Here is a 14,514-nt window from a genome sequence, read left to right on the forward strand (position 1 = left end):
GATATCAAGGTCAGGGGTCACAGCCAGCGATCAAGGGCCAGTAATTAAGTGGCTATTTCCTGCCATTCCCCAGTGACCGTTTGGCTGAGAGAGACAGGCAGAGGCTTGGGGAAGTCCTTGATGACCAGGCTTTACCAAACACTACATGGTGATGAACTAACTAAACTAACTAGTGATTACAGCCTATTTACCACCATCAGGAGACTACTGGAGGGAGCAATAATGAGCCGTTAGCATGGGAATAGGCATGGGTCCTGTGAACTTCTCTGACCCATTGACCTCTCTCTCGGGATGTAAATAGTATCACTGGAGAGCTGCCGTCAGATCTGCGCCATGCCTAAACTCCTAATCGGGCTGATGTAATGCATCCTACAAACTGCTGTATCCCTTCCACACATCCTCACCCCCCACTTCTTCAGACTGGGGGCACAGCAGTTTGTTTAAGGCATACACCAACCTCAATTCCAAACTATAGGGTACCCCACCCTCATCCAGTTTATGGGCATCTGGACTTGGATGTTGGAGGAGTCTGAGGAGCTGGTATGAGACAACGGGGGCCCCTTTCTCTTCCTAAAGAACCTGGGCCTCCACATAATCACTAAGCTGTTTGTAGCTAATCCTAATTAGAATGGTGTCACTCTGATCATATTCACTAATTTCACATTCAATTCCAAAGTGTCACTGAACTGTAACAGCTAATTTAAAGGTGTGAATTATAATAAGGATAATGCAATGGGAATAAAACGTGATTCAGAAAGCTGGTCTGAGAGGATAATATTTGTATCAAAGAGATAGTGACAGAGCTTCAGTGAAATGTTCAATCTTCTCAGCAATGGAGTCTCAGATGCAGTCATTGAGGGCTGGCTTGAAAGACTGACACCTTCATGCATGGAGAAGAAACATTTCAGGCTGTAAAATCCAGTCTCACATGAATGTCAGGAATATAGCTAAAAAAAGCCCTTCATAACAGAGAATGTGCATCTTGGACTATTTAATTACACCTTTTGAGAAAATTGACTTAATTTAAGCTTCCTTGACAATTTGTGCCTTGTACCTTTAATTCAGGACATCTCATTGTTTGCAATTAGTTTGAATGAAACATTGACACAAAACATTAGGCCACTTAACCAGCAAAACCTTATTTGTAGCCAAGGCCTATTGGGAGAAAGGGACGATTAATTAGCAATACCACGACATATGTCAGATAGGCTAATTTATGGGATGGATTCGAAGTGCTGAAAGTAACCACATAAACTACTTCCAATGAATCTGTAACTGGCTTGCAATTCAGGACCGGACACAAACAGCGAAGGCCTATTTCATCTGTATTTATGCACATGATATGGTTCCAGTTTGTATCTTTATATATTCAATAATAACCGTTTTATTTAGGTCGTATGCGTTTTCATCGATGTATTGTTATGACATCGATGTATTGTTATGCATTTAATAATAGATGCAATTAATGTAAGGTCACAATCAATTAGTAAGAATGTCAGACATCACTCTCTCAATGCATTAGATTGGGTAAATGCTTTTATGTCCGTGGCACTTGCTATATGATACAACGTAAGCCTCACTCTCAGAATAATTGCCGCCCTGTTAGTAATACCTATAAACTGGAACATTTAACAGCTGGGAAATGTAGCTCTACTGGAGGCGAGCGATGTCTGGCTCTCTTCCCAGAGCATAAGTAGGGCTCCAAACAAGGTGTGAATATAATTTATTCAACATCATTGTCTTAATAAATCATATTATTTCATACCTTACCGTAGCCCTGTAAAATTGGTACATAACATGTAGGCCTATAATATGAATAGCTCCTTGTCCTCAAACGTTTTGTATATTTGGAATATAAATGTTGTATATTACATTCTCGGATTTCTTACGAAATTACAGTATATTGTTCGAATTGATTTTCGTACAGTAACACTTGCTACATCACAATGGCAAATCAAAAAAAAGTTCATTCCCTTTCCATTTCTTGATTGAATCCTCATTTTAGCAATTAATGGTAGGGCTAATTGTTATCATACTTGGAATATGTCAACGAAACGTCTTGAAAAGCCTTTCTGCAAGTGAAAGTGAATGTTTTGATGCTCTCTTATTCAATTGAGAAAGAAAACATTTTAGTCGAAAGTGGGATACAAATATTTCACAGTCAAATAATTGACGTTTATTAGTGCAATTATTTCTCAGACTGTTTTGTTCTAGCTATTGTTCAGGCCTTTCCTTCTGATGAAGGCAACATAACCTATGCCTACACAATGTGTGAAACGTAAATGCTATTAAACGAAAACAAGAGGGAGAGAGGGAAGTAGAGATTTTGGCACACATTTTCGTTAATTTTCTTCCAGTATATTGTAAATTAGTATTTATAATAGTCTATAAATATATATATATATATATATATATATATATATATATATATATATATATATATATATATATATATATATATATATATATATATATATATATGTATATACATATGTTTTTAATCTTCGTATTTATACTTGTTTGCAAAGCAATTTCTTATTTCGCAAAACTGCCTTAAATATGCCCAAACGTGCCAGGTGCACCAGTTTGTGTCAAGAACTGCAACACTGTTGAATTTTTCAGCTCAACAGTTTCCTGTCTGTATCAAGAATGGTCCACCACACAAAGGACATCCAGCCAACTTAACACAACTGTGGGAACCTTTGGAGTCAGCATGGGTCTAATGTTGATGTTCAATGGTGGAGGAGAGGAATGCTGAATACACTCAGTCTCCCTCCTTCTTACAGCAAGAGACAAACAAATAGCCCATTACTGCTTGTAGGCTATGCACTAAGGAGGTTGAATGAGAAAAGTGCAATTTCATCCGCCACTCTAGAAACCAATCCAACCAATTTGAGTAACTCATTATGGGTGTTTTCAGAAAGGTGAAACATTCCAAACATTGCATATAGAAATGTGCCTCCTATTCAACATGGCAGACAACCACATTTCTATCTGAACGTTCTGTAGCGCTGCACACCTGAAAAGAGCTCTCAGGATTCATTAGAGCTACTCATTTATTAGCCAGTGAATAAGAGGTGGATTCATGTTGTCTGTGTTTGCCCCTGGCTTGAAATGTGTTTGGATCGGTGGCACATCTCCTAATGTTATCTTAGCTCTTAATGGCAGGATTTATCTTCCAGAGACAAAGAAGTAGAAAGAGAGGGAAAACAGAGAGAGAGAGAGAGAGAGAGATAAAGAAAAAAAGAGAGAGAAAGGAAGAGAGATAGATGGAGAGGAGGAGAGAGAAAGAAAGGATGCTGACAGTCAGAGAGAGGGGGAGCCATCTGAGCTACATGATACATGGACTGACCAGGTGATCAGTGCAGTGAGGATGAAGCCCATCCTCTCTGTTAAAGATCAGTCACAACAAAGAGGCAGGGATGAGAGTGAAATAAGTATTGGTTGAAACCAGGGGGAGTCACCAAAGGTAAAAGTAGAGTGTATTTGAGCTATGAGTTATGGATACAGAAACAGAACAACGTTACTAAGAACAGTGGCTGAAACTATGTATATTTAATAACAAATCCAATAATGAAATTCAATAGAAAATTGTCTATCATATTTTACAGGTCTGAGGTCACTTTATGTAATTTCAGTTAAGAACAAAGTCTTATTTACAATGATGGCCTACCAAACGGCAAAAGACCTGCAGGGACAGGGGCTGGGATTCAAAATAAATAAATAAAAACATCAAAAACATAAATATAGGACAAAACACACATCATGACAAGAGAGACAACACAACACTGCATAAAGAGAGACCTAAGACAACAACATAGCAAGGCAGCAACACATGACAACACAGCATGGTAGCAACACAACATGGCAACAACATGGTAGCAACACAAAATGGTAGCAGCACAAAACATGGTACAAACATTATTGGACACACACAACAGCACAACGGGCAAGAAGGTAGAGACAACAATACATCACGCAAAGCAGCCACAACTGTCAGTAAGAGTGTCCATGATTGAGTCTTTGAATGAAAAGATTGAAATAAAACTGTTCCAGTTTGAATGTTTGTTGCAGCTCTTTCCAGTCACTAGCTGCAGCGAACTGAAAAGAGGAGCGACCCAGGGATGTATGTGCTTTGGGGACCTTTAACAGAATGTGACTGGCAGAACGGGTGTTGTATGTGAAGGATGAGGGCTGCGGTAGATATCTCAGATAGGGGGGAGTGAAGCCTAAGAGGGTTTTATAAATAAACATCAACCAGTGTGTCTTGTGACGTGTATACAGAGATGACCAGTTTACAGAGGAGTATAGAGTGCAGTGATGTGTCCTATAAGGAGCATTGGTGGCAAATCTGATGGCTGAATGGTAAAGAACATCTAGCCACTCGAGAGCACCCTTACCTGCCGATTTATCAATTATATCTCCATAATCTAGCATGGGTAATATGGTAATCAGAATCAGGTTAGTTAGTTTGGCAGCTGGGGTGAAAGAGGAGCGATTACGATAGAGAAACCCAGGATTGTTTGAGGTATTCCCTTGGTGATAGGCAATGGCTGAAACAATGGATTTTCTGACTTTATACACTGCACTCTTTGAGAGAGGTAGTTAGAAAACCAAGCCAAAGACCCCTCAGAGACACCAATATTCCTTAGCCGGCCCACAAGAATGAAATGGTCTACCGTATCAAAAGTTTTGGGCAAGTTAATAAAAATAGCAGCACATTATTACATAGAATCAAGGGCAATGGTGACATCATTGAGGACCTTTAATGTTGCAGTGACACATCCATAACCTGAGCATAAACCAGATTGCATACCAGAGACAATACTACAGACATCAAGAAAGCCAGTCAGTTGATTATTAACAAGTTTTCCAACACTTTTGATAAAGGAAAAAATAGAAATGGGCCTATAATAGTTAGGATCAGCTTGATCTCCCCTTTAAATAAAGGACTAACCGTGGCTGCCTTCCAAGCAATGGAAACCTCCCCAAAAAGGAGAGACAGGTTAAAAAGGTCGGAGATAGCCTTGGCGGTGACCCAGATGTTTTTTGGGGGTCAAGTTTCAGGAGCTTCTCTAGCACCTCGGACTCAGTGACTGTCTGCAGGGAGAAACTTTGTAGCGGGGCGGGGGAAAAAGAGGGAGAAGCATTGGGGATTGTCACATTAGAAGGGGTGGGAGATGAGGAAATGTTGGACGGGCAAGGAGGCATGGCTGATTCAAATATGAATCCTGACTTAATGAAGTGGTGATTATAAAGAGCTCAGCCATGTGCTTCTTGTCAGTAACAACTACATCATCAACTTTAAGGGATATGGGCAGCTGTGAGGAGGAGGGTTTATTCTCCAGGTCTTTAACCGTTTTCCAGAACTTCTTGGGGTTAGACCCACAGAGAGAGAACTGCTCCTTAAAGTAACTAACTTTGGTCTTCCAGATAGCCTGAGTGCACTTATTTCTCATTTGCCTGAACGAGTGTCAGTCAGCCTTAGTATGCGTGTGCTGAGCCTTTCGCCAAATGCAATTCTTGAGGTGGAGTAACTCTGCAAGATCACAGTCGAACCAGGGGCTGAACCTGGTTTTAATTCTCATTTTTGTTATGGGAGCCTGTTTGTTAACGATACCACTGAAAAATCCAAAAAATAAGGTCCAAGCGTCTTTGACAGAGGGGTTCAAAGTGATTCTATACCATTTTACAGAAGGGCGACTACACTTCCTTATTCATTTTAGATTTGGATCATAAAAAAATGCTAGCAGCCATGACTGATTTCAAACGTGAGTCTGTTTCGGGGTGTGGTTTGATGTGGGTGTCTATTGTGTGTGTTTGCAGATGGGAAGAGTTAGCCAAATTATTTAGCCAATTCGTTTCAGCCAGCTGTGTGCAATCTTGGAATAATTGGTTTGACTTTGGAAAGCCTATCTCTGGGGATAGTTAGGGACCGTCAATAAATCACAGAATGTAAATGGTACAATATTTTAATGTTGCACATCTTTCAGTTGTCTCATTTCATGCTTTCAATATTTATATATGAATTTATACAATGTATAGTTTATGGTTTGAGGTTTTTAAGGAATTGAAATTTGGAGCTAGTTACCTTTTGAAATATTGTTGCTTGTACATAGTGTAATTTACTGATGGTCCCTAACTACCCCATGGGGATATTGAATTGACCATGGACATTATGATCAGGTGGTGTGCACCTGTGCTCCAAATTGATGATTACTTGGGTGCTGTGGACATGTGGGCAGAATTAAAATGAACCCAACCCATGGAAAACTGTTACGGTACCCTTCAATCTTTTCCTAACCTCTTGCAAATCTTAGTTTTGGACGAGACTGACTATGACCAAAATTATCCTATTCACACTTTGTAGTCAATTTTGACTCGAACCCACATTTTCTCAACAAGAAGTTGCTTTTTAGAGGCAGTCGCTCTTTAACAACAACATTAACAATTAGCAATTATAAAGCAATATGTCCTGTCATATGTTTAAACATAAGCTAATGCTTTTAAAAAATAAATCCATTGGCCATATGATATGGATTGTTCATGCGCTTTATTGCTGCAATTATTTGAAGTCTTTGGGTTCATGTCTATAGGAATGCACTAGCCACATTCCAACAGGCTGACTCTCAATCTGATTACTATTATTTCCCATGCACATCAATGCAGGCATGGGCCATCAACCATGTCTGATGTGTGGCTACCAGGCTAACCTTTGACTCCAGTCTGTCTGGAGGACCACTGTGACAGGGGGGGTCAAGGTCAATGGGAAAGAGGGATGGGAGCATATTGAGCACATTTGGGGGTGCTAGGGGTCCCTGTCTGGGAGAGAAGGGTCCAGACTGTTCCAGATGTCTGGTTGAGAGCTCCTCACCCAACCCCACTCCACCCCTCTCTTGGTTTCCCTTACCCCCTGGGCCCAAATGAACAGGGGGACTGCTGAGGGACTGTCTGGGTACTGCGGGGTGCTGGTTCCCAGACAGGGATGTGTAAAGCGGGTACACAGACAAAGACAAAGAGGTACTAGCGTACACAAACACACATATATTAACTGCATGAACACATTATATCCTTATATGCAAATAAACACATGAAATCAGAATCCCACACTGTATATCTGCACTGTCTATTTAGACATTGGAATGTACATTAACACCACATTGATTCACTTTGCATTTTACAAAGCAGTCTGAGGGCCCTGGGAACCTAGTCTTGACTAGGGGGAACAAAGAGCTGTGATGGATGTTCTGGTGGGGCCCAGACAGTCAGCAGACATGTAGTGGACTCACTGGAAGTTTAGGTGGCGCTTGATTGACTGATGGAGCATACTTCCCCCTTAAGGCCATAGTGAACTGGGCTGGTTATGGACCAGAGTATGTGCTAGAAGTTGAAACTTGAGAGACCCCATCCTATTGACTTACAAACAGGTTTCACCAATGCTATTCTATTGGTAGTGCACAAACACACACACACACACACACACACACACACACACACACACACACACACACACACACACACACACACACACACACACACACACACACACACACACACACACACACACACACATGCATACACACATGCATACACACACACTCATACACAAACACACACACACACAGGCCCCAGGAAGGACAGACCTCCCGGGCGATCAGCACTGGAGCATATAGCCTCCTGTCAATCACCAGATCCTGCCGGTCTTAAGAGAGACGTTTCGTCTGGCCACAACACCCGCTGTCCCTCCCCATACATTATGCCTCCTCTGGCAACCGTCGTCGGGCGATGGCGGGCCATTGTCCCTTCACAACGGGGGCTCGCCATTGAACCCTGGGGTCCTTAGCAACCAGAATAAAAGGTGCCAAAAAGGTCTATTTTCTGTGGCTGAAAGAGCCTGTTCTTGTGTGCTGCGTCTGGGATTCATATGCCAGGGCCTGAATGGACAAACCTCCTCCTTTTAAACACTGGTGTAACAGAGCGTATGAAGGGGCTGACCGCTAATGGATAAGATGGATAGGATCATGGCTAATCTGCTGTTCCTCTCCACTGTGGTCCGATAGGGACACTTAACCAACCTCTGGGGCCAGTTAGCGGCCTGGGGCGGCCAGGGCTGGGCAGTGGTGGTGGTCAGTGGGCTGTGACAGAACAGAAAAGGGTGGGGGGTGGAAGGATTACCGTTCCTATGCTCTACTGTTGGATGTGTGTGGCATGGATAGAAGTCTTATGTATCCATCACATTCCACATCTCCTAATAAGATATGTTTGGTCAGACAGTAGGCTGAAACACTATGGAGAGGCTGGGGATAATGCGAAGAGAGGGTACATAGAGTTTATGAACACTTTTATGGACTTCTGGATGTTTTTACAAGTGTCTTTATGAGAGACTGAACATAAGGCCCTGAATACCTCTGTACACTATGAGGGTCTTAGACGTGTAACTCATAAAGTTAACTTTCTGGAGTTGACATTTGAATACACCAATATATAAAATCGAATTAAGAGTCTGATTGATAAAGATGTAACTTGTTTATCAGCTGATCGAGAGGTTGTCACCAACTGTGGCGGAAGGTGTTCATTGTCTAGATCTTGCTCCCCAATAAAAAAAATGAATACCTTCTTATCCCCAATAAAAAAAGAATCACTCAATGAATGGTGATTCATTTAAGGTTTAATGGGCTTCCTTGTAAGCGGTCTACTCTATGTCACAGTTATTTTTCCAAGTACAGCAGACTACTAACAGACTATAACTTTTAACAACATTTTAATAGATGAGATGCAGATCTTTATCATTCATAAGCGTCACCCAATTTAGCTATTGTGTGATTATTTTGTGGATTCTTTTTACTTTAATTTCACGAAATGTATCAGCTATAACTTTTTTAAACTGACAATAACTTTTCCCCACGTTCTACTGGTCAATTGGAAATAAGATGGATGATATCCGTTTGCGGATTTGGTACCAACAGGACTCGCGAAACTGAAATATTCTCTGCTTTTCTGAAACATGCATCTTGGACAACTTGATGGATTCTCGACTCTTCTGTCGCCTGAGGGAGTTTTCAGCTGTTATCATGACTGTTGTATACATTGCACCCCAGGACAAGAAAAATAACAAGCTGCCAATTAACAAACTGTATGGGGCTATAAACAAGCAGGAAAAATTTCATCTGGCTTTTCTGGGTGCCGGCGATTTTAATTCCACATCATTAAGACACGTGTTGCCCAACTTCCATCAACATGTCTCCTTCGCCACTAGGGGCGAGGACATCCTAGACCACTGTTATCCTAACCACAAGCAAGCATACAAGGCCCTCCCGTGTCCACCATTTGGCAAATCAGATCATGACTCCGTACTGCTGCTTTCTGTTTACGAGCAGAAGCTCAAACAGGAAGTACCTGTGATTCGCGCCGTTTGAGAAATGGTCACCAGAATCAGAGATTATGCTACAGGACTGCTTTGCTAGCACTGATTGGAATGTCTTTCGAGACTCCGCCGACAACATCGACGGGCTATCCACCTACGTCACTGGCTTCATTAGGAAATGCATCGGCGATGTTGTCCCCACAGTAAAGGTTTGCTGCTTTCCCAATAAAAAGCCTTGGATTAACACTGAGGTTGGGGCCAAACTAAAGGACAGGGCTACCACACACATGGCTACCACAGACAACCCTGAGGCTACGGCTGAGGACAGGAATAAGTACATGAAGTTCCACTATGACCGCTGCAGAGTCATCAAACATGCAAAAGGACAATATAGAAATAAGGTGGAATCATATTACACAGGCTCTAACGCCAGCAGCGTTTGGCAGGGGCTACAGTCCATTACAGATTACAAAGGAAGACCCAGCCATGTTCTGCCTCACAATGCCTCTCTACCAGATGAACTCAATGCATTTTATGCACACCTTGACAATAACAACATCATGCCGGGGCGTGACGGACTGGTGTGATGGCCTGGGTAAGTAAGGTCTTCAAACAGGTCAACACCCGCAAGGCCGAGGGGCCCAACGGTATTCCAGTGTGTGTTCTCAGAGCTTGCACAGAACAGCTGAATGGCATATTCACAGTAATTTTCAACCTGTCCTTGCCCCAGTCTGTAATCCCCACGTTTTAAGATGATCACCATCATTCTCTTAGGCTTCATACCTCAATGACTACCACCCTGTAGCACTCACATCCGTAATAATGAACTGCTTTGAGAGGCTGGTTATGGCACAAATCAACTCCACAACTCCAATTTGCATACCGCCCCAACAGATCCATAGACAATGCAATCTCAATTGCTCTCCACACTGCCCACACCCACCTATGTGAGCATACTGTTCATTGACTATAGCTCAGCATTCAACACCATTATCCGCTCCAAGCTCGTCACCAAGCTTAAGACCCTAGGACTGAACACCTCCCTCTGCAAATGGATCCTGGATCTCCTGACGGGTCGACCCCAGGTGGTGAGGGTAGGCAACATCACCTCTGCCATGCTTACCCTCAATACAGGGCCCCCGCAGGGGTGTGTGCTTAGTCCCCTCCTATACTCGCTGTGGATGGGAGCACGCCTCCCATCCACATTGACAGGACTGCATTGGAGCGGGTCGAGAGCTTCAAGTTCCTCTATGTCCAAATCACTATGGACATAAAATTATCCATACACATGCGCACAGTCGTGAAGAAGGCACAACAGTGCCTCTTCCCCCTAAGGAGGTTGAAAAGGTTTGGCATGGGCCCTCAAATCCTCCAAAAGTATTACAGCTGTACCATTGAGAGCATCTTGACTGGCTACATCACTGCTTGGTATGACAATAGCACCGCCCTCGATCGCATGGCGCTACAGTGGGTGGTCCGGACAGCCAAGTACATCACTGGGGCCGAGATTCCTGCCATGTAGGACCCCTTCCCTCCTCAACTCTCTTCCTCTTCCCTCCTCAACTCTGTTTTCCCTTCCCTCCTCAACTCTATGCCCTCTTCCCGCCACAACTCTGTGCCCCCAGGGTCATGTCCCCCTCAGCACCAACTTGTCTGACCCCTGGGGTAAGGAGTAGGACCATAAAAAGGGCCTCTGATTTAGTTTAAACAAAATTAAGGCAGTTATATACAATTAAAACATTAGATTACATTTCACAACAGCTTTCACAACACATATCTACAACGCAAGGAAGGCCCAGGAAAGGAAGTACTGGAAAATCGTTAAAGTCTTCAGCTACCCAAGCCATAGACTGTTCTCTCTGCTTCTGCACAGCAAGCGGTACCTGAGTTGACCCTTGTATTTCACTCTGCACACCTGTCAATCAACAGTCTTGATTGACCCTAGAAAGCAGGTCAGTCATCAGCTCTGAAGAAGAGAAGCCTCACTCTTTTTCTCTGTCTCTTCCTGCTCTCTCTTTCAAGCTGTTCTTACCTTCTCTCTCGTTTTCTGTCTTTCAAATACTTTCTTTCTGTTTCTCTTTTGCTCTCTCTCTCTAACTCTCTTTCACATTCTACTCCTCTTCATTTCCCCCACCACCTCCCCCTTCAGTCTTATCCATCACTTAGGTCAGTGTCTCTGTCCAAATGATAGTATAGTTGGGTCTCCTTCCCCTTGCTCCTCTCTACTCCTCAACTGTTTTCCCTTCCCTCCTCAACTCTGTTCCCTTTCCCTCCTCAACTCTGTTTTCCCTTCCCTCCTAAACTCTGTTCCCTTTCCCTCCTCAACTCTGTTTTCCCTTCCCTTCTAAACTCTGTTCCCTTTCCCTCCTCAACTCTGTTTTCCTTTACTCCTCAACTCTCTTCCCTTTCCCTCCTCAACTCTGTTTTCCTTTACTCCTCAACTCTCTTCCCCTTCCCTCCTCAACTCTGTTTTCCTTTACTCCTCAACTCTGTTTTCCCTTCCCTCCTCAACTCTCTTCCCTTTCCCTCCTCAACTCTGTTTTCCTTTACTCCTCAACTTTCTTCCCCTTCCCTCCTCAACTCTGTTTTCCCTTTACTCCTCAACTCTGTGCCCCCTTCCCACCTCAACTCTGTGCCCCCAGGGTCATGTCCCCATCAGCACCAACTTGTCTGACCCCTGGGGTAAGGAGTAGGACCATAAAAAGAGCCTCTGATGTAGTTTTAACAAGGTCCTTTAAGTGGCTGATGAATAAACATGAGCTGAGTTTGGAATGGCAGGAGGGGCGATGGAGAGGTGGGTGTCTGGGAGAATGTTGTGTGTGTCTGTGTACGCATGTGTGTGTGAATGTGTGTGTGTCTGTGTGTGTACACACGGGCACAGGCAGATGCAAGTGTGTGCGGAGGGGGAAGAGTGCTGTCAGTGTCTGAAGGGGGGGAGTGGCTCACCAATTTTTCACAGCAGGAATGCATCTCGTTTAATTTAAGCACTTGTGTCACCGTTACCTCCTTTACTCCAAAGCGTTACTGATGACAAAATAAAACAGCTCCAAGCCTTCCTTTGTATGGGAGAGGAGATGGATCCTTCGCTGCTACTGATGTATGGGAATCATCTGCACTCACAACATCAAATCAAATCAAATCAAATGTATTTGTCACATACACATGGATAACAGATGTTAATGCGAGTGTAGCGAAATGCTTGTGCTTCTAGTTACGACAATGCAGTAATAACCAACGAGTAATCTAACCTAACAATTCCAAAACTACTACCTTATATACACAAGTGTAAAGGGATAAAGAATATGTACATAAAGATGTATGAATGAGTGATGGTACAGAACGGCATAGGCAAGATACAGTAGATGGTATCGAATACAGTATATGCATATGAGATTAGTAATGTAGGGTATGTAAACAAAGTGGCATAGTTTAAAGTGGCTAGTGATACATGCAGTAGATTATATAGAGTACAGTATATACATATACATATGAGATGAGTAATATAGGGTATGTAATCATTATATTAAGTAGCATTGTTTAAAGTGGCTAGTGATATATTTTACATCAATTTCCATCAATTCCCATTATTAAAGTGGCTGGAGTTTAGTGAATGTATTGGCAGCAGCCACTCAATGTTAGCAGTGGCTGTTTAACGGTCTGATGGCCTTGAGATAGAAGCTGTTTTTCAGTCTCTCTGTCCCTGCTTTGATGCACCTGTACTGACCTCGCCTTCTGGATGATAGCGGGGTGAACAGGCAGTGGCTTGGGTGGTTGTTGTCCTTGATGATCTTTATGGCTTTCCCGTGACATCGGGTGGTATAGGTGTCCTGGAGTTTGCCCCCGGTGATGCGTTGTGCAGACCTCACTACCTACTGGAGAGCCTTACGGTTGTGGGCGGAGCAGTTGCCGTACCAGGCGGTGATACAGCCCGACAGGATGCTTTCGATTGTGCATCTGTAGAAGTTTGTGAGTGCTTTTGGTGACAAGCCGAATTTCTTCAGCCTCCTGAGGTTGAAGAGGCGCTGCTGCACCTTCTTCACGCTGTCTGTGTGGGTGGACCAATTCAGTTTTTCTGTGATGTGTACGTCGAGGAACTTAAAACTTATTACCCTCTTCACTACTGTCCCATCAATGTGGATAGGGGGGTGCTCCCTCTGCTGTTTCCTGAAGTCCACAATCATCTCCTTAGTTTTGTTGACGTTGAGTGTGAGGTTATTTTCCTGACACCACACTCCGAGGGCCCTCACCTCCTCCCTGTAGGCCGTCTCATCGTTGTTGGCAATCTAGCCTACCACTGTAGTGTCGCCCGCAAACTTGATGATTGAGTTGGAGGCGTGCATGGCCACTCAGTCGTGGGTGAACAGGGAGTACAGGAGAGGGCTCAGAATGCACCCTTGTGGGGCCCCAGTGTTGAGGATCAGCGGGGTGGAGATGTTGTTACCTACCCTCACCACCTGGGGGCGGCCCGTCAGGAAGTCCAGTACCCAGTTGCACAGGGCAGGGTCGAGACCCAGGATCTCGAACTTGATGACGAGTTTGGAGGGTACTATGGTGTTAAATGCTGAGCTGTAGTCGATGAACAGCATTCTCACATAGGTATTGCTCTTGTCCAGATGGGTTAGGGCAGTGTGCAGTGTGGTTGAGATTGCATCGTCTGTGGACCTATTTGGGCGGTAAGCAAATTGGAGTTGGTCTAGGTAGGGTCAGGTAGGGTGGAGGTGATACGGTCCTTGACTAGTCTCTCAAAGCACTTCATGCTGACGGAAGTGAGTGCTACGGGGCGGTAGTCGTTTAGCTCAGTTACTTTAGCTTTCTTGGGAACAGGAACAATGGTGGCCCTCTTGAAGCATGTGGGAACAGCAGACTGGGATAAGGATTTATTGAATATGTCCGTCAACACACCAGCCAGCTGGTCTGCGCATGCTCTGAGGGCGCAGCTGGTGATGCTGTCCCTGACTTGCGAGGATTAACATGTTTGAATGTTTTACTCACGTCAGCTGCAGTGAAGGAGAGTCCGCATGTTTTGGTTGCGGGCAGTGTCAGAGTGTCACGCCCTGGTCGAAATATATTATATTTATCTTTATTTATTTGGTCAGGCCAGGGTGTGACATGGGTTATTGTGGTGTGTTATTGTCTTGGGGTTTTTGTGG

The sequence above is a fragment of the Oncorhynchus masou genome, chromosome 22 (genome assembly GCF_036934945.1).
Source record: "Oncorhynchus masou masou isolate Uvic2021 chromosome 22, UVic_Omas_1.1, whole genome shotgun sequence".
NCBI classification, from domain to species: Eukaryota; Metazoa; Chordata; class Actinopteri; order Salmoniformes; family Salmonidae; genus Oncorhynchus; species Oncorhynchus masou.